General features: G+C 41.3%; 1 protein-coding gene across 2 annotated transcripts in view; it reads left to right on the top strand.

The window, feature by feature from the left end:
* The window catches only part of PLXNB2 (plexin B2), a 259,609-nt gene that overhangs the window by 70,688 nt on the left and 165,724 nt on the right, over positions 1 to 23,197 (top strand). Inside the window, exon 3 of one of the 2 annotated variants that reach the window (XM_069850314.1) lies at positions 10,759 to 10,946. The exons of the other annotated variant lie outside the window; for it this stretch is intronic. The gene's annotated coding sequence lies outside the window, so the exon portion shown is untranslated. The remainder of the gene's footprint in view (positions 1 to 10,758; positions 10,947 to 23,197) is intronic. 2 annotated transcript variants of the gene reach the window in all.

The raw sequence follows: 23,197 nt of genomic DNA, 5'->3' as shown, positions 1-23,197 counted from the left end.
GACCTGCTGGCCACGCTTCTTTTGATGCAGCCCAGGGTACGGTCGGCCTTCTGGGCTGTGAGCACACGTTGCCGGCTCATGTCGAGCTTCTCATTGACCAGCACCCCTATGTCCCTCTCTGCAGGGCAGCTCTTAATCATGTCATCCCCCATCCATCCATCCATCCCCTAACCCAGGTGTGGGACCTTGCACTTGACCTTGTAGAACCTCATGAGATTCTCACAGCCCCACTTCTCCAGCCTGTCCTGGTCCCTCTGGATGACATCCTATCCTTCCAGTGTGGCAACTACACCATTCAGCTTAGTGTCACCTGTAAACTTGCTGAGGGTGCACTCAATCTTGCTGTCAATATCATTGATGAAGATATTAAACAGCACCGGTCCCAGTATGAACCCATGGGGAACACAACTTGTCACGGATCTCCCTCTGGACTCATTGACCACTTCTCTTTGAATACAACTCTCCAACCAGTTTCTTACCCACTGAACCATCCACCCATCAAATCCATCTCTCTCCAATTTAGAGAACAGGATGTTGTGGGGGATTATGTCAAAGGCTTTACAGAAGTCTAGATAGATCACATCCGTCGTTTTACACATGTCGACTGCTGCAGTTACCCCATCATAGAAAGCCACTAAGTTGGTCATACAGGACTTGCCCCTGGTGAAGCCGTGCTGGCTGCCATTAATCATCTCCATGTCCTCCATGTGCTTTAGCATTGCTTCTTGGAGGATCTGTTCCATGATCTTCCCAGGCACAGAGGTGGGGCTGACAGGTAGGTGGTTCTCAGGGTTGTCTTTTCTACCCTTTTGAAAAATGGGCATAATGTTGCCCTTTTTCCAGTCATGAGGGACTTCTCCCGATTGCCATGACTTTTCAAATATCATGGAGAGTGGCTTGGCAACTACATCAGCGAATTCCCTCAGGACTCTGGGATGCATCTAATCAGGTCCTATAGACTTATATATGTTCAGGTTCTTCAGGTGTTCATGAACCTGATCCTCCTCTACAGTGGGATGGGGTTTACCCCTCCAGTCACCACCTTGCTGTTCCATGACCCAGGAGGGGTGAGGAGAGCAGTTGTCTGTGAAGACTGAAGCAAAACAGTTGTTACGTACCTCGGCTTTCTCCTTGTCTGTTGATACGAGGTCACTGTTTTCAACCATCAGTAGGGGTACATTCTCTTTAACCTTCCTTTTCTGATTAACGTACCTGTAGAAGCCCTTCTTGTTAGTCTTTACTTTCCTTGCCAATTTCAGCTCCAGCTGCGCCTTGGCCTTACGGACTTCATCCCTACACAACCAGGCAGCATCCCTATACATGTCCCAGGTTTCCTGTCCCTGCTTGCACTGCCTGTGCAGCTCCCTCTTCTTCTTTAGTTTAACCAGCAGGTCTCGACTCGGCCATGCTGGTCTCTTCCCTTCCCTGTCCAGTTTCCTACATCTGGGGACTATGCACTCCTGCTGTTTATGGAAAGCATTCTTGACTATTTCCTAACTCTGTTCTGCTCCCTTGTCCCTGAGGACCATGTCCGAGGGAGTCCTACCAAGTAGCTCCTTGAAGAGCTGGAAGTCTGTTTTCCTGAAATTTAGGGTCCTGACTGTACTCCTCACCTGCCCCATATCCCTCTGGACCTTTAACTCCACTAGGGCATGATCACTGCAGCCCAGGCTGCCTCTGATCCTAATGTCACTGATGAGTTCACTTGTATTAGTGACCATCAGGTCCAGTATTATATCCAGGAGTCTCCTGGATTGCCTACAGCTTGCTGTGCTTCTTTTCCAGCATATGTCAAGGTGGTTGAAGTCCTGGAGTAGGATGAGAGCTTGTGAGCGTGAAGCCTCCTGTAGTTGGAGGAAGAAGGCTTCATCAGTTGGCTCTCCTTTATCGGGTGGCCTGTAGTATACACCAACCACAAGATTCCTTTTGGTTCCTCATTGTTTTGTTCTGGCCCACAAGCTTTCAACCTGTTTGTGGCTACTCTTCAGCAACAGCCTCCACCCCACCTACCCAGTCTGTCCCTTCTGAACAGCCTGTAGCCATCAATAGCTACACTCCAGTCATGGGTTTCGTCCCACCAAGTTTCTGTGATGGCAACTAGACCATGGTTTTCTGGGAGCATGGTAGCTTCCAGCTCTTCCTGCTCGTTATCCAAGCTGTGTGTGTTTGTATAGAGGCACTTCAGCTGGGCTGCCAGTCGCATTGCCTTCTTAGTGGACCCTTTATTACCTATAAGGTGTTTTGGAGAAGATTCCTCCATGACACCTACTACCTCATGAGCCTCTCACTCATCTCCACAGGACTTCAGCTGCGTCATGGCATGCCCAGCATAGTCCTGGACAGCAGGTGGAGGGCCCACACCAGCACCCCATCCCTCCAGCCACTGTCTGTCATCCCAGCACTTGTCGCAGGCAAGCCTGATATTGTTCCCCTCCCCCTTCGCATCTAGTTTACAGCACTATCTAAAAGCCCTGCAAGCTCCTGGACAAAGAGGGTGTGGGCAACACATTGTGGTTTGCATTTGGTCATCTCTGCTCACCTTTGTAAGGTGTTAGGGCCTATTTTGTGATCAGATGGTATCAAACGGTGCTACAGAGTCCAATTAACCCTGGATTCCCCAACCTCCATCAAGCTGGCAAGAAACAGAAGCATCAGGTCCTGCACAGAAGGCTCCCTCTGTCACGCGAGGAACACCCCAGGCTCATGCTGTTTTAGTCCTATGGCAGATTATACCTAGGAGCAGCTGGTGTTTCCTGCTTCAAGTCCTCCTTATTTGTGTTGCGCAACATCTGGCAAACAAAAAAGTTTTAATAAAAAGTGGCATTAGAATAGAGTCACGTGCTGCATAAGGGATAGCTTGGAAAGAAAGCAAGTACTGTGTATTCTTGTGTGCAACATCCCCATGCTATGGACTGGTTTTCCTAGTAACAGATGCAGCCTGTTTTTAAAATTGGGTTATTTTGGTGATTTATTTTTTTTTTAAACAATGTTTCCTAGTTTCCACAGAAATTTAAGCAATGCAGGCTTGTCTTGGCATTCTGCAGGGGACACTAAGTGATTAAGACTTAAACTTTTTGACTGTGCCACTGCATACTGATGATGTCAGTAGGATTTTTTAAATGTCTTCTGTGTTTTCTTCTGGAGTGGGAAGTACATCAAAGCAAATGGTATATTTTTGTAACACCACGTGTATAAGTATTGTTGCAGTAAGGTAATTTCCATATTAAGTGCCTGCAAAAGTTTTAAAGAAACCCACACCTCAGAGCTGTAGGTCCAAAAATGCATGGTAAGGCAAAAAGGTGAATAAACCATTTAAATGATGAGGATTTAAGTGGATACTGGAGGGGAGGCATAACTATAGTCTCATGCTTTGCTGTGCAAGCAGGAGGAAGCCCAGATATATGTAAAATAAACACATGAATGAGGGGAAAAGGGCTCTTTTCCATCTCATGCTGTTTCAAATTCCTCCCTCCTTAGCCTTTTTTAATGCTCCAGCATTTTTAGAAATTATTATTTTATGAAAAAGTAAGTGTAATTATTTATAATGGGTATTTTATTATAAACTTACACGTAATTATGTAGTTTTCAAAGACAGGATAAAAGCCATTACTGAAACAAGAAAACACTTTTCTATCATTTCTAATAATGTTTTCCATGCCCTTCTGCTTCAAAATAGAAATGAATTGGATCAGCATCGGGAAGCTGTTCACACCGATCCCAGCAGTGGATGTGTCACTAGAGATAAATTTTATGTCCTTCAATATTACCCTTTCCCAAGTACCAATTTGCACACACCTGAAATTCCCGTTTGCCAAAACCAAAGCTTTCTGAGGTGTGCATCTGCTCCCTCAGCAAGGTTTTGAGGTTTCACAAAGTGTTTGTACAAGGAAGTTCAAGGCCCATATGACTAAATAAAAATAGCTCCAGGTCTTGTAAATGGCAGCTTTTCTTTGCCTTCGTTTTGCAGGACCAGAAGTCAGGGACATATATTTATTTTCTTTGGCTGTGCAGGTTTTCAGTGCCCTTCCAGTCTTGTTTGTCTGCTGGCCAGCTGGGTGTTTATCAGCTGATGGCCAAGGAGCAGAACTTGCCTTTCTGATCAGACTGGCTGGTGCTTCTTGCAGGAACCTCCTGGACCTTCATAGAGGCAGCTGGAAGCCCAGCTGTTGTCCCGGGGTCACTCTTTTTTTATGGTATATACCAAATCCAAGTTAGGCTTTTATTCAGTTTGTAGCCTTGGGGCATATTAAATGTCATGTCCAGCAGATTTATTTATCCCTCAGCCCAGAAAACTGCCATAAGTATCCTGCCTCTTCCCTCAAACCATCATGTTCATGGTTTTATGTGGAGTTTTGATGAAATGTTTTTCTATAGGTATGCTTTCTGGAAAGGGAAGAAAACATAAAGTGTTGGGGGTTTTTTTGGTTTTTTTTTTTATTTTTTTTCCAATTCATGTCACCCTAGAAACTGCTTTTGCTTATTTGTTATAGTAAAAGATGTGTTTATGTGAGTGCTATATAGACCTTGCTGACTTTCACAGGGTAGGCCACTGTGCTTTTGCATCACATACTGTACATTGCAGAAGTTACCTCTGTTGCAACACCAGTTTTCCATTAAATAACGGACTACAAAAAATTTAAAGAAAACTCCTTTGGGAGTAGTAAATTTCAAACTTCTCCAAATATGGTTTACAAGAGCTTTGCAGCTCAATCTCCTAAAAGAAGCACCTGCAGTCTGGCTTTATAGCTGATACACAGCTAGCTGGCAAACAAAAACCTTGCTAGGATTTCAATTTACAACCTATCATACTTGGGGTTCTTTCTTCCTTGTAATGCTTTAAACTGAAATGGAATTTTAAATTAACTTGACACTGCTGTTTTCAGGTCAGATAAATAACAATGTTCCTTTTCCCTCAGTTTGTAATGTATTTGATATCTTACTATGAAAGTATTTCCTGAATTTATATTAATATTATACATTTGCCTGTCCTTACTTTCCTTAGGAAAAAAAAAAAGTGAAACAACTATGTAGCTGTAAGAAATACTGTTTGCACTTTGGCAATGATATAGTTTTGTAGTTTAGGGATTTTCCAGTTTTATTTCTGTTGCTCACTGTAAAAACTTGTGGTTAATTTCTGTGTTTTCCTTCACATAACTTTGATCAAACAGAGACCTTCAGACTTATGTTCTGTGAGCTATTGTGTTTATAGGTAACTTTCATCTGCTTTAACTCATCAGAGGGCCACATTCTTCACTTCAGTACCCCATCTACATCTTCACAATTTTAATGAATCAATGTCACAGGTGTAAGTTCTTGAATAACACACTGGGTAGTTATGAATGGTTTCAGTGGTGTCTTAATCTGACACTTGATAGCATAAATCTTTTTTACATTTGATAGATTACACCACTAGGAAGAATAATATTGTAAAAAAATGCTACACACACCCCCAACCCCAAAAAAGAAAATATTTCTCCTAAGTATTTCTAAAGAAAAGTAGATAAATACCCAGGTTTCTGAATGTACATGTATAGTGGAAAGGAAGACTTTTACATTAGAATTGTTTTGTGGAGCTTTTTTCTTACCTCTTACACTGATAAGAGAATGAAACTTTTTCATGGAACTGTATCTGGAAGCGCTTACACTGAAGTACATACAGTGCCACAATTTACAATGTTGGCATGCTGGGCAAAATGTATTGCTTCTATTCCTGGTAAAAAATGTGGCTGACATTATGGGTCCTTACATGTAACTTGACATAAGGTGTCAGAGTACATCCCTTTCTCCCTTTCCCCAGGAAAGGTGTTCTCCAAACAGGTCTCATTTTGTACCATCCAGCTTCCTGCAGGGCGTTAGCATTCCAGAAAGAGTTTCACCAGTCCGGAGGCTTTCACAGTGGTCAGGACAGGCAGAAGGGGAAATTACCAAACACTTTCCCTCATAGGCTTAAGGCTGGAATTGTAAACAGGGTCTTTTGGGAGCCTATTAAGGACCACCGCTCTCCTTGCTAACTCTTTACCTATTGCCTTGTTAGCCAATACCAGTATGATTAGAGAGCCTGACTCTTTTTATTACCAAGCAGGATGGAGAAATGTCTGGAATATTTCATTTCAGTGAGTGTATTGATGAAGGAGAAAAAAACTCTCTAACTTAAACAGGATAAGAAGTTATGCAGACCTGCCGGACTCAGCTAGAAATTCTTAGGCAAAGGAATGCCATGTGCAATTGGAAAGTTCTCCTTCAGTCAGAGAAAAGAGTGAAATACCAGAGCCTTAGTTCAGTTGCTTTTCACTGTCTTACAGTCCCGTACTCTGTTCTCTCCTCTCCCTTTCCCCAACCACTTCCCTGCGTTATTCAAATGGAAAAGCTTTTATTCGAAGGTGTTTACACAAAGGCATTTGGCAGCAGATGAGATTTGTTCTGATCAAAAGCATCCTAGTGTGCTCTGATCTTTCCCCAGAACTTAGCTAAATGTGCAGAAAAAGAACTTTTGCTCAGTACATTTTGTGGTTACGAGTCCTTTTGGTGGACGCGTTGTCATTGCACATTCTAGGGATGTATGTATTTGCTTATCTAGGCATATTTGTTTGAGTCTCAGCCAGGATATATGCCATAGAGATTAGACTTCATCTTTCATCCCACAGAGAAGAGAACCTAAATGGGTTTATCATGGGGTTTTCATTCACTCTGTCACTTCTCCCTTCTTTATAGTTCATTGCTAGACTTCTAATTTTTCCCGACAGCAGCTCACACCCCTGCAGCTGGCCCTGCATAATGATTCCCTCCTCCTAGACTGACACAAGAGCGGATGCATAAATCTCCTGACGTCAGGGTGCCTCTTTTAGCAGACACTGCCCCCTCTACCCCCTGGAAAAAGATCTGTCCCCTCCACAGCACTCTCATTTACCACCTACTACTTTGCCTGCTGAGCCAAGATGCTGCCCGTGACCATTATCCCGCCTATGCTAAACATCAGGAAATCGTTCTTTTCTGACAAAAATACAACATTTTTTTTTCTTCCTCTAATGACAATTTTTAGTGGAAATTAGAGTGTCTTTGGCAATTGTATTTGATGCAAACATTACACCATTCAGCAACCAGTTCCTGTGAAAAGCAGGAGCTGACTGATGGTTTGAATTAGGAGCTGGAGGAAGAGAAGAACTGTTAGAAGCAAGAATTTTGACCAAAATATAGGCCTTTAGGAGGCCTTGTGTTCGAGATCCCTGTGTTCTCTGAGGCTCCATTAATTCAAAATGATTACTTTGAACCATTATGTATGAGCAGCACAGTCAAATCCAGGGCTTCCCAGCTGCTGAACTCATAGATTGCATTGGCAGTTTATAAATCAGACAGGACTTGTGGACTGTTTACAAAGTATTGTTTGAAAGTCCCTTCCTTAGCTCTCCGTCCTTACTTATAGCATTGGAATATAACAGCCGGCTAAAAACCAATGCAAGAATAGTTTAAAAGGCAACAGTCTCTATTCCTGTCCTGAAGATGAAAGCTGGCACAGGATGAACGTGCAGTGTACAGGAAGAGTTTCATCATGCTTTACCAGCAGCAGAGGGATAGGTAGAGGTCAGGCTCTCTTCCAAGAGTCTTTTCCATGAAATACTAGATTTACCAACATAGGTATTTGGTGTTAACAATGTGCTTGATAGTCCGATATTCGTAGTTGCTTTGAGAATTAAATGATGTTTTTCTTCAGCTACATGGCTGTTTTCTCTGGTGCTGTCCTTATGATGATTCATATTGCAGTTATTTTAAAGAGGCAGATAAACTACAATTGTTTATATACAAACAGAATATGGCATTGGCTGCCAGAAACCAATCTTGCTAATATTTGGCTTACTAGGTTGCCTCGTCCTTTTGTGTTTTGGCTATCAGAGAAAGCAAGCTTAAAATTAATTGAAAAGAGTTTCTTTCTTTCTGAGTGCACTCAGAGCTAGTGGCATTTTCTCCTCTGTAAATGCTAGCAATTGATTATAAAATGTCAGAGGTGTTAGCAGTGTCAGCGACCTTCATCTAGCCAGCTGGAATAACAGGCAAGACTTGCTTTAGGACACACTGTGGTTGCTGACAGGTTTTGTTGCATCTGCAGCCAACACTGTATCATTAACAAGGAAAAAGAGTGGATGGAGGAGAGTGGATTGTAAATGTAACAGTGCTCATTCCACTAAATTGACTTGAAAATTGACCATTTTTTTGTGTCCAGTGCCATTTTGTACTCTTCATGATCTTCTAATTAAGCCTGGAGGATCCAGGCTTTGTTTTGAGCAGAATTCCAAAGAAGCAAACAAAATTTCCTCTCTCTGTGTCTGGGGGCTAATTTGTGAACTGATTTCCATGCCTCGGTTATTACACTTCATTAGGAATCCCACTCTCGTGACTTCATGTGCAGAACCTCATCCCTGCAGCAGACCTGCCTGCTGGCTGTGCATCACGCACAGGTATTCCCAGGATGCTTAAATTTGACTTTGCATCTCAACTATGCCACTTCATGCAATGGGCTTTGAAGCAAACTATGGGTGTCAACGATAAAGCCTTCCTCTCTACCAAGTCTCTTTAGGCTTTGTTTGAGGCTAAGGCTCAGATTTAAAACTGGTGATAGTGTTATTTAAAATCATTTTATTAGAATAAAGCAGTACCTGTGATTCTTGGAAAACAAAGGAAGAAAGAATGTGTGTCCCCTTGTTTGGTAAACCCGTGCGAGTAGTTTTCTGAGGGAATTACCCCTTTCTTACCTTGGTGTTCCCTTTCAGCAGTAGCAGTGATACAGTCTGATGGCCAGTGTTGCCAATTGGGTTTAGGAGAGAAGGTATCTGCAGTTTTTGGAGAAGGGAGGAGAGCAGAGATGACATGCGTGTTAGACTTTGAAAAGAAAGAGAAATAAGGCTCGGTTGAGCCTAAGCAGAACATTTTTTTAATGATGGAAAAAATCTGTTTCTTTTTTATTTTAATAATTCATCTGTATGATGTTTTAGGACTGGAATTCTTGGACATTATTCTCTGGATATCTCATCTATTAAATAATGTCTCTGTTCCTATCCAACGAGAGCAGGTACACAGCAAAACAGAAAAAGATCTTTTTGTGTTACACAAGTTTTTCTTGGCTTTAGTATTAGCCAAGAAACACACATATATGCTTAAGGATTTTGGGGGTAAGATATCATAAGAGAGCTTGTCTTCTGAGACTCATGAACATGATAGAGACAACTCAAAGGCTGGGAGCTGGCTGTGTGCTGTTCCACGAGAAATGGAGGCTTACGTGTGACCTTGTGCGTTGGCAGAGGGAGAAGGCGTTACTGGGAGGGTGAGGTGTGGAGCGTGCGAGGGATCCCACTGCTTTCACTGCACATGGGTCTGACAGCTGCATGTGACGTGAGAGCTCAAGCTGATTTTAGAAAGAGTGTTCTCGGTTCAGAATCACTGGTAGAAAATGTATTACTGTAAAGTTGATTGTTCTTCTACAGTAAATACCAATACTTTTCTTAGTGTTACCTAACAGAGGATTTAGGACACATTCTCTTCATTTTCTTGCAGGGCTAGTTTTACCTAAATGTGTTAAATCCTTTCAGTTTGTAATATGTGAAGAGATACTCCTGCTATTTTAAGATTTAAAATACCTTTAAAAGAGTTAAAATGCTTATAGATTTGAACTATTGAAAGATTCCATGTTAGAGAAGATGCATACAGTAAAAATGGTGGTGAACATGAGAAAAGGTTGGCTTGTGTTTCTGAGTGGTACAAACCAGTATTTGTTCCCATTGGAAAAAATCATAGGATAACTTGGGTTGGAAGGGACTACCAGAGATCATATTGCTCACCAACCTGCTCAGATCAGGGCCTGAGGTCAGGTTGCTCAGATCATACAAAGCATTTTGCAATCTGCTCTACATAGCTCAAAATTTTAAGTATAGGATGGTGAGTTTCTTGTGGTTTCTGAAGGGGAAAATATAGAATGTCTCCTTTGTCTTCACCTTTCAGAAGAAAAAAGAAAATGAAGGTGAGGAAAGAAGTTCTTCACTATGCATTTCCTTTTATTTTTAGATGGAAATAAAAATTTTATCAGGCTAAACCTTACTTTCTGTACTCAATTATTCCTCAGAATGTTGAAATAAGTACAGATGTAGGCTTTTCAAGAATATGCCCCTAGGATTTAATTTCTGAAGCAAAGGGAAACTGCAAGGTGACATTGCTTTTGAAAATTGAGCCTTATTAAAGGGCTTCACTTAGGGATCCATCCTTGCAAATGGTTGGTGAACTATGTAAGGGTTGGGAGGAAAAGGGGGAAAAAAAATGCAAAAGAATTATAGTAGATGAAAGTACAAGGTAATTTAAGTCCTCAGTTAATGCCCCTATTTGAAATTAGCACTGGTTGGTTTGAACACCCAACTACTGCCAGCACCAAGTCAAATTCTTACTATAAAGTCTTCTGGCTGCAGACTGGGCTTGAGTAAGTTTGTTATGGGTCTACTGTTATTTTCTATAAAAGAGGCCACTCCAAGGCACAGTTAGGATGCTCTGTAAATAGCTTTCTAGTGCTTTTCATGTCCCCAAACATCTTGAGAGGGTACCTGAGAAAAGCAAAGAACCATGCTCATAGACCATGGCAGCTGTTATGAGTTTCCCCTTTTACAAGGCTGTGCTGAATCTCCGTCAGTCAGAGAGTGTAAACACCCCATCACTGGGTCTTGAATGTGAAATGTTGCATCACTCCTGTGCTGAGGGAGTTGAGAGCCTGTTCTGTTGTTGCAGGTGAGAAGAGTGAGGGGAACAGCCCAAGGCTCAATTCTGGGGCTTGCCTGATACCCTCTGGAGCACAGCTGAACGAGACTAAACTGTGAGGCTGCCTCCTCTCCTCCTGAAGTCCCAGCAGAAGTGGCTTCTCTCTCTCAAGACGTGGTGTGCACACAGACTCCTCATGTGAAATTTTTTGTTTTCAGGTAAGCTCACTTTTTCCTTTTTTTTAATGCACAATAGTTTTCTAAATGGGAAATTATATTCTGATTTTGTAGACAAAATTTTGTAGACAAAGATTTTGTTGCTATTCATCAAGACTTTCAGATGTTGTTGGAACATATAATAAATGTTTATTACTACTAATGGAGATAAAACTTCTAGGAGCCAATCTTGCAAGAGGCATTAAAAATCATCACGGGGATGGGGGGGGTGGGGAAGAAAGCAAGAACAGTTATGGCAGAGATTCTGTATTCATAAACCTATTTATAGACAGTGTACTGGGTAGAAAAGCAAGTTTGTGCCTCTGCCAGAAAGATGTTCCAGCCTACTGCTGTCCTAATGCTTGCCCTAATTTTGCACTTACATCCTGAGTCTCCCAGAAGGATGCTGAGCAGATGTGTGATTGACCTGAATCTCAAAAGTGTGTGGGTTTTACTGTGGCTCTGAGGATGATCGGAAGGATTCAATCAATTTCTTCTCCAAGACCTGTTCAAATTGATTAGCATGTGTTGGCTTGATAGGTTTCTCTGAAACCAGCTTGTAAAACCTTCTTCCAAGTAAGAATTTTCTTTATCCTCAAGTGGCCAAAGAGACCTGTAGTGAAGATCAACAGAGGGGTTGCACAAACATGGCTTGTGGTCTGTTCATTAGCTAGAAAGTGGTTTAAAACCATTTTGGCAGCTAGCTCAGTGCTGACAACACTCCTGGAAGCAGTGCTGTCCATACCACTGTTTTCAGCCTGGTGTGAGCATGGTGGGGAAGGTGAAGCATGTCACTGAAACTACCTGTGCTGCCTTCATCTCACCTACTGTTAATAAGTGCCTGTAGACTGTACTTTTTGGAAGATAGCACTTAGCCTTTCCAGAAGGAAAAAAGTGTCTCCTGTCTGATACCAAAGAGAAATGGAACAGTAAGAGAGGAACATAAAATTTACAAAGAAGCAAATTAAGAAAACAAGTGCATTCTAGTGTTTAGCTAGTATGTGACTGCATGCCAGTTTGGGAGGGTTTTTGTTTAGGTTTTGAGGGTTTGTTTGTTTGGGGTTTTTTTGGATGCTTCTGTGCCTGAAGTTTTACTTCCCCTTAAAAACTAAGGGGAAAGAGAAGGATCGACATGCAGCTTTGCATACATGTGAACTGCAGAATGAGTAAAAATGAAGACAGCTGTTTTAAAACCAAAAAAAGTACATTCCGCCTTCACCCATTCATTTATGTACTTTAAATCTGGATTTTTCTAAATGTAAGAAAAAAGCATGAAAATAGCCACTATTTAAGTTTACTTAGGAATATCCATCAGGAATGAGTTTCAGTAAGGAACAAAGGTGTGGGTCCTGTGGGGGATGTGAACATAAGGGTGGACTCACTGATAGCAAGTAATGGCAGAGTGATTTTGCTGTGAAATTTTAAAGCAATTACGTGAATAACAGAGGATATGTTATGAAAGTAGCCAGAAGTGCTTTTTTTTGTGGATATAGCTAATACAGTTTCAGAAAGCTTCTGCCTAGCCAGGGTTAGTGCTCCCAGGGCTGAGAAGGCACAAATGCTCTCCCATCTGGCTGTATGTCATTGCCTTGATTCAAGTTGGCCTTTCTTGGTCTGCCTCTACTATGGTAAATCTTCAAAAAAATGCACAAAGGTGTGTCTGATAATTCCCAGTGCCTCGGCTTGTTTCTATGCCTGGTTGAAAAGTCTCATATTCAAAAGGTGATTGGTCTTAGATTTTGAAATGATTGAACATTTTAGAAGTTGTGTTAAACTACATCAAACTTCTACTAAAACTACAGGAGGTTTCACATAACTGAACTGATTTAAAGGCAGTGTTTCATGAGGCCTTCACTGATCTAGTTGTTTCTTGAGATATGTTTGTTTGGAAGAAAGATTAGCATCTTTCTGCTTTTTAATAAAATGTGCCGAGTACTAAAAATTCACTTTCAGCAGTTTGGCTTGAACACTAGAGTGTGTGGCTTGTTGCTGTACAAAACATGGAGGATATAAAATGCGGATATTAATTTCATTTGTTCCTCCTTCACAAAGAAAATAGAAAATCCTCACACAAGAGGGGGAAGTAGTTTATGGGTTTCTTCACCATTGCCTTTTGTGGAATGCAATCATGGACTTTGTGACATAGTGTATATGACTCATTCTCTGGTGTTAGCCATGGGTAAATAAGTATAAATCAGGTTGGTTGGTTTTGGTGGTTTGTGCTTTGGTTTTTTGGTTTTTTTACAACTGGTGAAGTACCTACATGGTAGTGCTTAAAAAGAGAAACAAATACTATGGGATCACTACTATGCTTTCTTTTCTTTCCAGAAGTTTTCCTGAAACGTCATTAATCTTCAAAGTTTTTCCTTCTAAATGGGTGGCCAGCATACACATTTCTGCAAATTCATTTCATGTGGAGATTTTGTCTCTAAAGTTGTTCAAGTAAGCGGAGCTGCAAATCTGATTCACTTGTGTGGCAATGAACTTCACATGTAAATCAAGCTTCTAATAAGTCCACATTTGTGCTGGAAGGTGCTAATGGCTGCCATCAATCAGAGGGCTGGTAAAAGTTGTTCTCTCCCTTTCTCCTAGACTAAATGAGACAGCAATTAAATGTCCTTTTGTTGAGTGATAGCTGAGACAATGGAAATCAATGTCCAAAGCACAAACCAGAATGGCAAGTCTTAACTATAAGCTAAGCCATGGGTCCCAAGGGATTGGCATGTTGATTTGCTTACAGCTGAGAGTGTATATGAAAGGAATAACTGGGAGTGTAGACAGCAGGAGAAGCAGTAATGCTTCTTGGAGCAAAGCCAGAAGGGAATATTTGCTGAGGAGACTTCTCAATGAGGCCATGCTGCAATCATCTTACCTCCACGCCACCCAGGCTCAGCCAGCGATATAAATTTGATTCAGAATAGGCCCTGGCATAAGATCATGATCAGAAAATATGATACCAAGTTTGTTTGTTGTATGTTTTTATGTTGGCTGCTTGAGAACAGGCAATATCTGATCTGGTATAAAGCCTACTGATACAAACTTAACCTTTCGGCTTTTCTAAAAGCTCTTCAGCAGGCAGGGTGAGTTCATACTCAACCAGTGCTGCTATTGCAGTGGTTTTGACCCCTGGAACAGGATTTGCTGTGTTGTCAAGCCACATGCTGAGAACAACCCCCCCACCTCCCCAAATGCCATCACTTTTGTTCATGAGTATTTACAGGTGCATAAGTTCTGTCTCTGCTAAATAAAATTACACGGTAAAAAAAAAAGCCATCCATTTTTCTCTCATTTCTTGTAGATGAAAACAATCACTTGAGACCATTAGTACTGGTTAACAATTTTGTCCTAAGGGTACGGACTCACTTAGATGCCTGAACGTGGTTTGCCTGTCCTCTTCACTCCAGCCCTTCTCCAGAGCTCATTATGCCAACAGGACACTTCCTTTTGACTTGAGCTCACAATTCTGCTTTAGCTTTATTGCCTTGCTGAAAGGGCCTTAAGTTACTTGTGTGCACAGGGCTGCATTGTCTCTAATCTGTGTGGGTTTTTTGTTTTCATTGGGGTTTTTTTTCTGCTTTTGTGCAAAACTGTAAATGCACTGAGAACAACAAGCTATTGCATTTATTAATGGCAAGGCACACTGCTGTCATGCAGCTCATATGCTCTTGGTGGAGACTGTGGCTATATGATGCTCAGCTAAACTGAGACAAAGTCTTCTGTAAATTTAAGACTCCAAAGTAACGTTACATTAAGGAATTATTTTAATTTTTGTGCCTGAAAAGTATTGCACACAGATGACCAGAGTCATCTGAATTAATACTAGAATTTGACTAAAAGCGAGTACATCTATTTAGAGAGTTCTGTATTGAATTTGTTCTCTGAAGTGCTGTATTTGTCACAGCTCTTTTGAGGGCTTGAACAAAGGAAAACCAAACCAACTGTATTAGGAGGTCCACAGAAATTGGCAAGCCTTAGGAATGGACTCATACAAAACCTGCTCGTTAGTGTTCCTTGTTCTTATTATGCGGCAATAAGACACTGTCTTCTCCTTGTCTGCTATCAAGGAGACACACTCTTTTCAAACTCATGTTCTACTACAATCACGTTTACTCTTTGGTTTTATAGTAGTGACACTTACTGTGAATCACAGAATCACTAGGTTGGAAAAGACCCACTGGATCGAGTCCAACCATTCCTACACAATTCACAGTCCCAGTGTCTTCATCTCAATTTGCGTGTTCAGTTCTGAGGTTAACCCTGGTTCTAGCCTTGACTTGCACCTCAGTTCTGTATCAGGGTATCTATTAAAGTAAAGCACATATATAAGGAATCAGGAGAGACTCTGTATTGGGTGCAGCAATATACTGCCATGTTACCAGCATGAATGTAATTCTTTCAACCTTTCTATGAAGACCTTGGATTATTAATATGATTATCACTGTTACCAGTACTGATACCTTTTCGTAACTATTAAAGCATTCTTATCAATTTCTATATAATAAATCCTACAATGTGGCCAAGATAATCATAGGCATAGAGAGTGCTGGAGCTATTTGTATGACTATATATTTAATTATTCTGTGTGTAATTTTGAATAATCATAGATTAGGGTTTGTGGTTTTTTTTAAAAGCATCTGCTTTATACTGCAAGCCTTTAGCAGTCCAATAAAACAGAGCCATTGATTGCTGTTTGATGTGTCCATTACCTCCTGCAAATGCCATGGAATACAATGGGGTAGCGTGCAGACTTCAGAGCTGTCGTGACAGGTATTAAGAATGTGTCAAATCCCAGTGATGACTGATAACATATCTGTCATTTTTGATGGGATTATTAGGAAGAGGAAAGCCACTAGGAGAAAGATACTCTAGAAAAAAAAAGGCAGGGGGGAGGGGAAGATGAGGGGAGAGAGGATTTACTGTTCTTTGGAGCTGCCTGGTTTAATTAAGCCTTGTCTAGTCCATAAACAAATCTATTAACTTCCTGAATGCTTTGGCAGCTTACACCCTTCAATGCTGCAGCAGTACTTCTATGGAATTTAAGTTTGTCTTTGGTGGATAGTTGTACTATAGATATTGTGGCTATAATGAAGGTTCTTCACCAGTACAGGGAAACAGCTAGTGCAACAGTACTATTTGTTTTTATTTTGTTTTTATTTTGTTTTCTAATTGAGAGTTTAACAGAATATTGTGGAAGAAAGAATTCAGCAGACACATATGCCATTTTAGGCATGGAAACTCTATAGAACTGAGTTAGAACAACAGTCTGCCTGTGCTGTTTGATTTGCATCTTTGGTTAGCTAAAAGACATGAAAGATTGCTGTTGGTTTTTATTCTGAATGTGTATCTTGTGTGATAGTGGAAAGAAGGCTGAGCTTCATCTCGCTTATAAAAATAGGTTCTGCTGAACGGGTCCAATGTGCCTAGTACACAAACTAATGCCTTTCAGCTGTTTTAGGCTGAGCCATAAATATAAGTTCTAAAAGCAGTTAAATATTAGGGCAAAAGAAACATATTGCTGCCTGCAGGTACTCAGGCAGTGCTAGGACAGAGGAGATAACCTGTGTGCTTCTTGCAGTCAGCATCTTTTCCATGCAGGAGTAACCCCTGTAGTGGTAGAACCAGCATAGCTGTATCTCATATGGCACTTACACACAGAGCTCAATTTGGGGCAGGAAGGGTTCATATGAGATGTCGGGAGATGGGGAGGCTTGAAGTTCAGTGGCCTGAGAAAGCTATTCCTAGCTGTCATATGGTCCCTTAAATCCCCTTTCAGCAGTATAGCCTTTGAACTGAGACTTGTAATGCTGTCCAGATTGTCCTTCTGTGTTTTCTGCCAGTTTATCTGTTGGCTTGTGTCTGGTCTTTATCTCTGCCCCTTCCACAGGCACAGCCAAGGTGCTTATCAGCACTCTTGGGGCACTTGGGGTGCCACTGGACTGTTGCTGGAGGGCAGCTGATGTGTTGGATACGTTCAACCAGAGTGGCTGCCAGCTTGCGTGATGCAGCTGGTGGCCGTCCATGCTGGTTGATGCAGTAGCTGCTCTGAAGGTAAGCAAGAAGCCAAACAATGGTGTCAAGTTTCATGAGCAGAGAGGCAGAAAAGACCTGTGTGTAGACCAAACTGTAGCTGTAATGGCATGGAGTGAACAGTGTTTGATTGATGTTTAAACAGTCGGTGGTATGTAAGAAGCATGCAGTGGCCTCCCAAAAGCCTAGGGGCAGGGAGCACTGTCAGGGCAGTGGCGTGGGCGATTGGCCTTTTGCCCCTGCAGAATGACATGCTGGAGCATGTGGCAGTGGCTACACGGGTGCTGCAGGTGCAAACATAGGCTGCAGCCTAAGGATGGGCAAGTACTGTCGGGATAGTACCCACTGTGGACTTGCTTGCAGCAGGAAACCTCATGTGCACCACTGGGGAAAAGCATGCACCAGGGCTCTTGTTGTATGCTTGTGGGCTCACACCCTTGCTTCCCTCATGGAAACTCGCTCGCCTGCCCAGGCCCTTGGAAAAGACCTTTTATTTTATTTTTTCTGTCTCTAAATGCATGTTTGCCCTACACACAGAGGCTGGCTGAGCAGAGGCTGAAGAGCGACCTGAAGCAAGGATGCCAGGTTTTAAATACGATATATTGAGGCTTAATTCATTTACCAAGGTAGCTCTCTCGAGGGCCTTGTGGCAACTGTCCAAAAACAACCAGTGGTTTGGGTACCTCAGTCCAAAGCTGGTTTAACTTAAGAGTTGTTAAAGGAGCCTGATTATTTTATTATTTTTTTTTCCTCCAGAAGCAGAACTCAGCATTTCTCCAGAGTAACTTGAACTGTACACCCAGAAATCATTAATCATGCTGTAAAATCTTGGCTTCAACTTCCCCGTTTATACATAGAATACCATACGAGTTGTTAACGTTGTGACTTGCCTGCTGGCAGTACCCCACACCTATTAAATGTAATTTTGTAAAGAGGGAAGGCTGTGGAGGATGGTGCTGCAGCAAAGAACCTTCGTCCGTCTTTGGCCCCAGGTATAACAGATGCTACACAGATGTTAATGTGTATTGATGATGGGTAGCCTATGGTGTGTAACTTGGCTCTTTGGTGGCTGTCCCCTTAGAGAAGACACCAGCACAAATAGGGACTGCTTACAGCATTCTCAGCCTAGTTTTTTTGGGGGGGTTTGTTTGTTTTTTTTCCCCCAGTGCTCTTGTTATCTTTAATTGACTCCCATATTTATTTAGTAGATTTATGTTGTGAATGGGGTTTCAGTTCCTGAGAAAGGACTTCAGTAAAGTGCACGTGAGCTTGGAGTACTTCTCTGTGGAAAGCTGTTCCTTCCCTGTACTCTCACTCCCTTCCCCAATTTTCTAGATTTTCTGTTTAAAAGAAGAAATAGGAACATTTTCTCTGGAAGGTATTGTTGACTTGACACTCAGATTTTTTTTTTTTTTTCCCCATTTGGCTGTATATGTGGTGTCCTGAGTTAACACAGAAAATCATGAGATTGAGGGAGTCACCTCTGAATATCACTGAACTTTTAATAAAATTCCTTTTAGGTTCCAAGATCAACACTGCCCTGCATGGTCTTAGTTCTGTTTTACATGTGCTCACGCTTAGCTGCAGTCCGGTTCTTGATTTATTTGTTTTTTAGTGGTAGGATTAGAAGCATCCTTTGAAAACTGAACCAAACCACTACTACTATCCAATTTAAATATACAAGGGTATCTTTTACCTGAACCAAAAAACAACAGCGAAAGAACCCTTTGTAAATTTTAACTCTTGAGTTCATTGCATATTTGAGTGAAAACTGACTTCCACATTTGTTTGGATAAAGCAAAACATTTCCAAAAATGAAAGACATCAGCAGTGGTGGTGGTTGCTGTTTGGGGGAGGGGAGCTGGAGGATGATATATTGCAAAATGACTCTTTGCTGATAACAAACAAAGCCCAATGGAAGATTTCTGTTTTGAAAATATGTAACTGTTGACATGAGGATGTTTGTTAGAATATTTTTTGTGCTGATAAAGGAAAGCAATGTTAATTGGCGTTTTGGTAATCTCAAACAAAAACATATTTTAAGTTCTGGTTGCTTTGCTCTGGATGGTAGCGTTACACTATGTGTAGAAATAGGGGGTTTTGGCTAACAGTTTCCTCTGTTGTTTCCATATCTCTTTATACTGTTATTTAGAGGACAGGGAATGAGAGAGAGGTTTGGTCATAAGGAGAAAAGTGTGCTTCACTTGCGTCTCTGGTAAGACTTTCAAGATGGTGTTTGCAAGTTGAAAGGTTGCAGCTAAGCCTAGGTAAAGCTAAAAAAATATACTCATTTTAATTGTGGTGTAAAGCATCAGTATTATCATATGAAAAGCGCCAGTGATGCCTTGGCTTGCTTGATAAAATAAGAATCTGTTCATGGTAATGACCATTAACTCACTGACAGGATGATAAAGAGATTATAGGGTTCAGCTTCCTGCTTAAAAAGAATTGGTTGGTATGCGTGCTATTCTGCTAGTCCCATCTCTGTGTTGTGGAACAGTCATGGAAAACATTTTTAATATTTTTAATGTGCTACCTGACAACGTGATCTCTGCAGCATACAATTTTCTGTTCCTCTGACCTCTTACGCACCAATTGTATTGGGAAAACATTAATTAAATGGGAACAATGTATTTATTGTGACTTGAAGTTGCTTTTATCATGGTTCCCATTGTTCAGGTTCCCGAACAGGAATGAAAGACCCTGCTTAAAGATGCTCTCCAAGTGCTGTTTAAGGATGGCTCTTTGTTCGTAACTGCCAAAAAGCAGCAGCAAACTATAAAAGGAAAAATTCCCTTCTGTGCGATTTCAGTCACTTGAGTCTTGATGCAAAACAGTTTATATTAATTCACTACCAGATTTAGCTTAGTTTAATTTTAGCCTCTGTCATGGGCCACCAGTGTGTTTTGTTCTTAAAATGGACTATGCATCCCTTGGTTAACATCTTGAAAAGACAGTAATTTCTGGAGTGATACAAAGAAAGATGGAACAGTATGGAAATTCATTGAGTCTTGTTTGTCACAAAACTCTGATCTTTTTTTATTTGATTGGGTTTTTTTCATTATATGAAATACTACCAAAGAATACCTCAGTGCTCTGAGCGGAAACCGGTGTCTGTAGCAATTACAGTGCTGGCGGTGACCATCTAAAGATCATGAGGCAGATGGAACAGTTAGGGGTCCAAGGGTAAAATTTTGAGTTTACAGTCCTGCAAAGTTCCATCCCTCTGAAAAGGCTCAGAGCCCCAGTGCTTCTTACTTCCCTAATGACGTAGTTTAGCTTGACAAACTGATTCTGTCTCTTTGTAAGCCTTGCCTGTCTCATGACGTATTGTATGACATGACATGTAGCATCTTCAAATGGAAGACAAATCAACTCTCTCTTCTGTCCTAAATATGAAAAATAGGTTTTGTTCATGGCTAAGTGTTAGCCAGTATAGTTCCCAAAAAATTGCACTCACTCAAGCCCTACCCAGCAGAAATGTTATAGCTTTGAAGTGCCTTATTAAATCCTTGTCCATCCTATTCCTATCTCCTTCCTGTTCCTACCTCGTTGTTGTAATTTTTTGTTCTCTGATCAATTATGTATCGTACAGAATGGCAGTTTTCTTTTCCTAACTCTCCTGTCCAGTTGTAACCAGTTCCTTTGTCACCTTTCTAAATATTGTCCTCTTCATTTTCAGCATTTCCACAGCATTCGTGTTACTCTTAGTGATGTGCAAAATTCCCTCATTCCTTTTTCCTTAACAGCCTTCATATATGTTCATATGAAGTAGAAGCGTTGCTTTAAGTTACAAGATGAAAGTTGGAGAATACCACCTCAAGCCTGTTAGCCCATAGAGAACTTAAATCACAGAATTTACAAGAGGTGCAAAAGTCAGTCTGAGGAGCTGGATGCTGCCTGCTGCTTCTCAAAGGTGGGGGACCTGTTCAAGAATGCATACACTGGAAACACAACTGGAGAGTAACTAAGGTCCTAGGTTAAGCGTAAGTGTCAGGGAAGCTTTGCAGCTGCACTGCTTTAGCTCCCCTGCTGCCAGCCTTCAGCTGAGCTGTAACCAAGACTGCTTGGAGTCGGGTGTTCCCCTGTGTTGCAGTTGCATACCTGATAGCAATTCAAGTATAGACTCAGTATGTTACTCTAAATCTATAGACTGTTAAAAACGTAAGCCCTATTGGCTACTTTATCCCTATCCTTTTCTAGCAGAATATCTATGAAGAAAAAAATTGCTTTTAACTTTTTGTATAAAGAGTTTACCCTACCTGATCCTTTTGTTGAGTTCCCTGCTCGTTGTTTGCAACTCAACTTATTTCTGGTGACAAGCATGCTGAAATTTGACATTAGGATATACCAATATACGCAGTTTGGGAGAAAACTAATTGAATTCATTCTAGGTATGGAACACAGAATGCAGAAATTGAAGCCTTAAATTGCTTAAAAAGGATTGTAAGTTTTAAAACTTATTTGTTACCCCACAGTTATCCATAAGGTCTGCTCAAGCCAGAGCCATCTGTATAGCTACTTATGTTGCTGCAAGTTTCATATCTGGCACACAAAAAATAATGTTTATTCTTTTCTTCCTGATGCGAAAGCCATTCTCAGTCAATAAGCTGTCAAGCTACCCTTTTGTCACCATCACTGCCTAGTTGTGTTCATTCACACTGAGTGCCCTAAATCTTGCTGATCTAATGTGTTAAGTTCTTTTACAAGAATGTTCCGGTTTTGGAGCGCTGAGAGATTTGCTTGGCTTCATGAATGGAGTGGAATGCTTCTTGGTGAAGAAACTGGAAAAGTTAGACTTTCTTTGTAATCAATAGAGGAAAAACAGACACTTCTGGATTGTTATCCACTGCAGCCCTCAAGCTCTCCACCTTGGAGAAGATTAATTGCGTTCTCCAAGTGTATTCTCAGCTGATACAGAAACGTTAGTTGGCTCACTGCAAGAGATATTTCCACACTGTTGCTACGGAATTTTAGGAAAGATAGCTCCAGCAATTCAGTTTCAGCAGTGAATAGCACAGCTAAGCAAGGACCTGTATCTTCTACTGTGTTTCTATTTAAAAACAAACAAAAGGGTCCAAACCTTATTTTGCTTGTGCCTTCAGTCCACGTGGCAAAGTTGATCTGTGAGGTCCTCTCTCTTCTTCCCTTCCTCTCCTCCACCCTCAAATTTGGACTTTTTATTTGGAGGCAAGCTTGGCTACAAAAAGGCTGCTTTAAAATTTGAATATTCAGACTAACACTGAATCTCTTGGAAGTGCTTCTGATGAAGTGAATAGGCTGTTTACATCCGTTTCCTTAAAGGTATTGTACACTAGTGCTGTGAAAGCTTTACCAAATACATATTATAAACAGATTATCCTCCTCTAACATTACCTTTTTCCCTGCTATGCTTAGGGAACTTAGTGCAAATTGACTTTTTGAGACTCTTATATTTCACGTTATTATACTCATGATAAAGCAGAAAATGGGATGCACTATTTAAGGTCAAATTATTTTGACTTCTGCCTTTCGTGAATTTCTGTGTAGGGCTGTGTGGTCTTCTGAAAAGTTGTTTGTCCTAGAGATGGTCTTCAGCTTTGCACAGAAGGCAAGGATGGTAAATGTATAGGGCAGTAACAATTTTGGTGTCTGTAGTACATTACAAAGGAAGTTTTCTTCTGTATCAGTGCAGTTGTTCGCTTGTCCACTTATGTTTAGTCTCACACAGCACTGCATATTTTTTTATTTATATGAAAGTACATGATATTCTGTAGCATTAGGGAATGGTATGCTTATTAGGCTAAAGCCCCATGTCTGCTTCACTAACAGCTGAGCTGCTGGGAGGTGTTGGCGTGGGCAGGCAGAGCTGGCCAGGCAGAAGGGCTGAGCCATCCTTCACTCTTCAGTGCCAGGTCTTCTGCCACCCAGGATGATGTGAGTTGACCTGGATAACTCTCAACAACCACAGCGCTCAAGGAGAATTGGAGTAAAAGGAGTTACTTTATTTGACAGAGCAAAGAAACGACCTCATGGAAAAATGATGTGGGGGGCTTTTGTTACCCTGGTTCTGCTGGGTCGTGGTGGTGAGTGTTGGAGGGGAATATGGTACCACTCCAGCTGTCGCTTGAAGAAAGAACTTGTCCAAGCCATGAGTTGATGTGATGCCTGAGTATCAATCCTCTAAGAAGGTGAATGCTTTTGCTTTACTTCCTGCTGTTGTTGTATGGTATTTTCTTTTAGCAGCT

The sequence above is a fragment of the Phaenicophaeus curvirostris genome, chromosome 1, assembly GCF_032191515.1.
Source record: "Phaenicophaeus curvirostris isolate KB17595 chromosome 1, BPBGC_Pcur_1.0, whole genome shotgun sequence".
In the NCBI taxonomy this organism is placed as follows: Eukaryota; Metazoa; Chordata; class Aves; order Cuculiformes; family Cuculidae; genus Phaenicophaeus; species Phaenicophaeus curvirostris.
The sequence above is the reverse complement of the archived record's forward strand: the minus strand, read 5'-3'. Positions and strand labels throughout refer to the sequence as shown.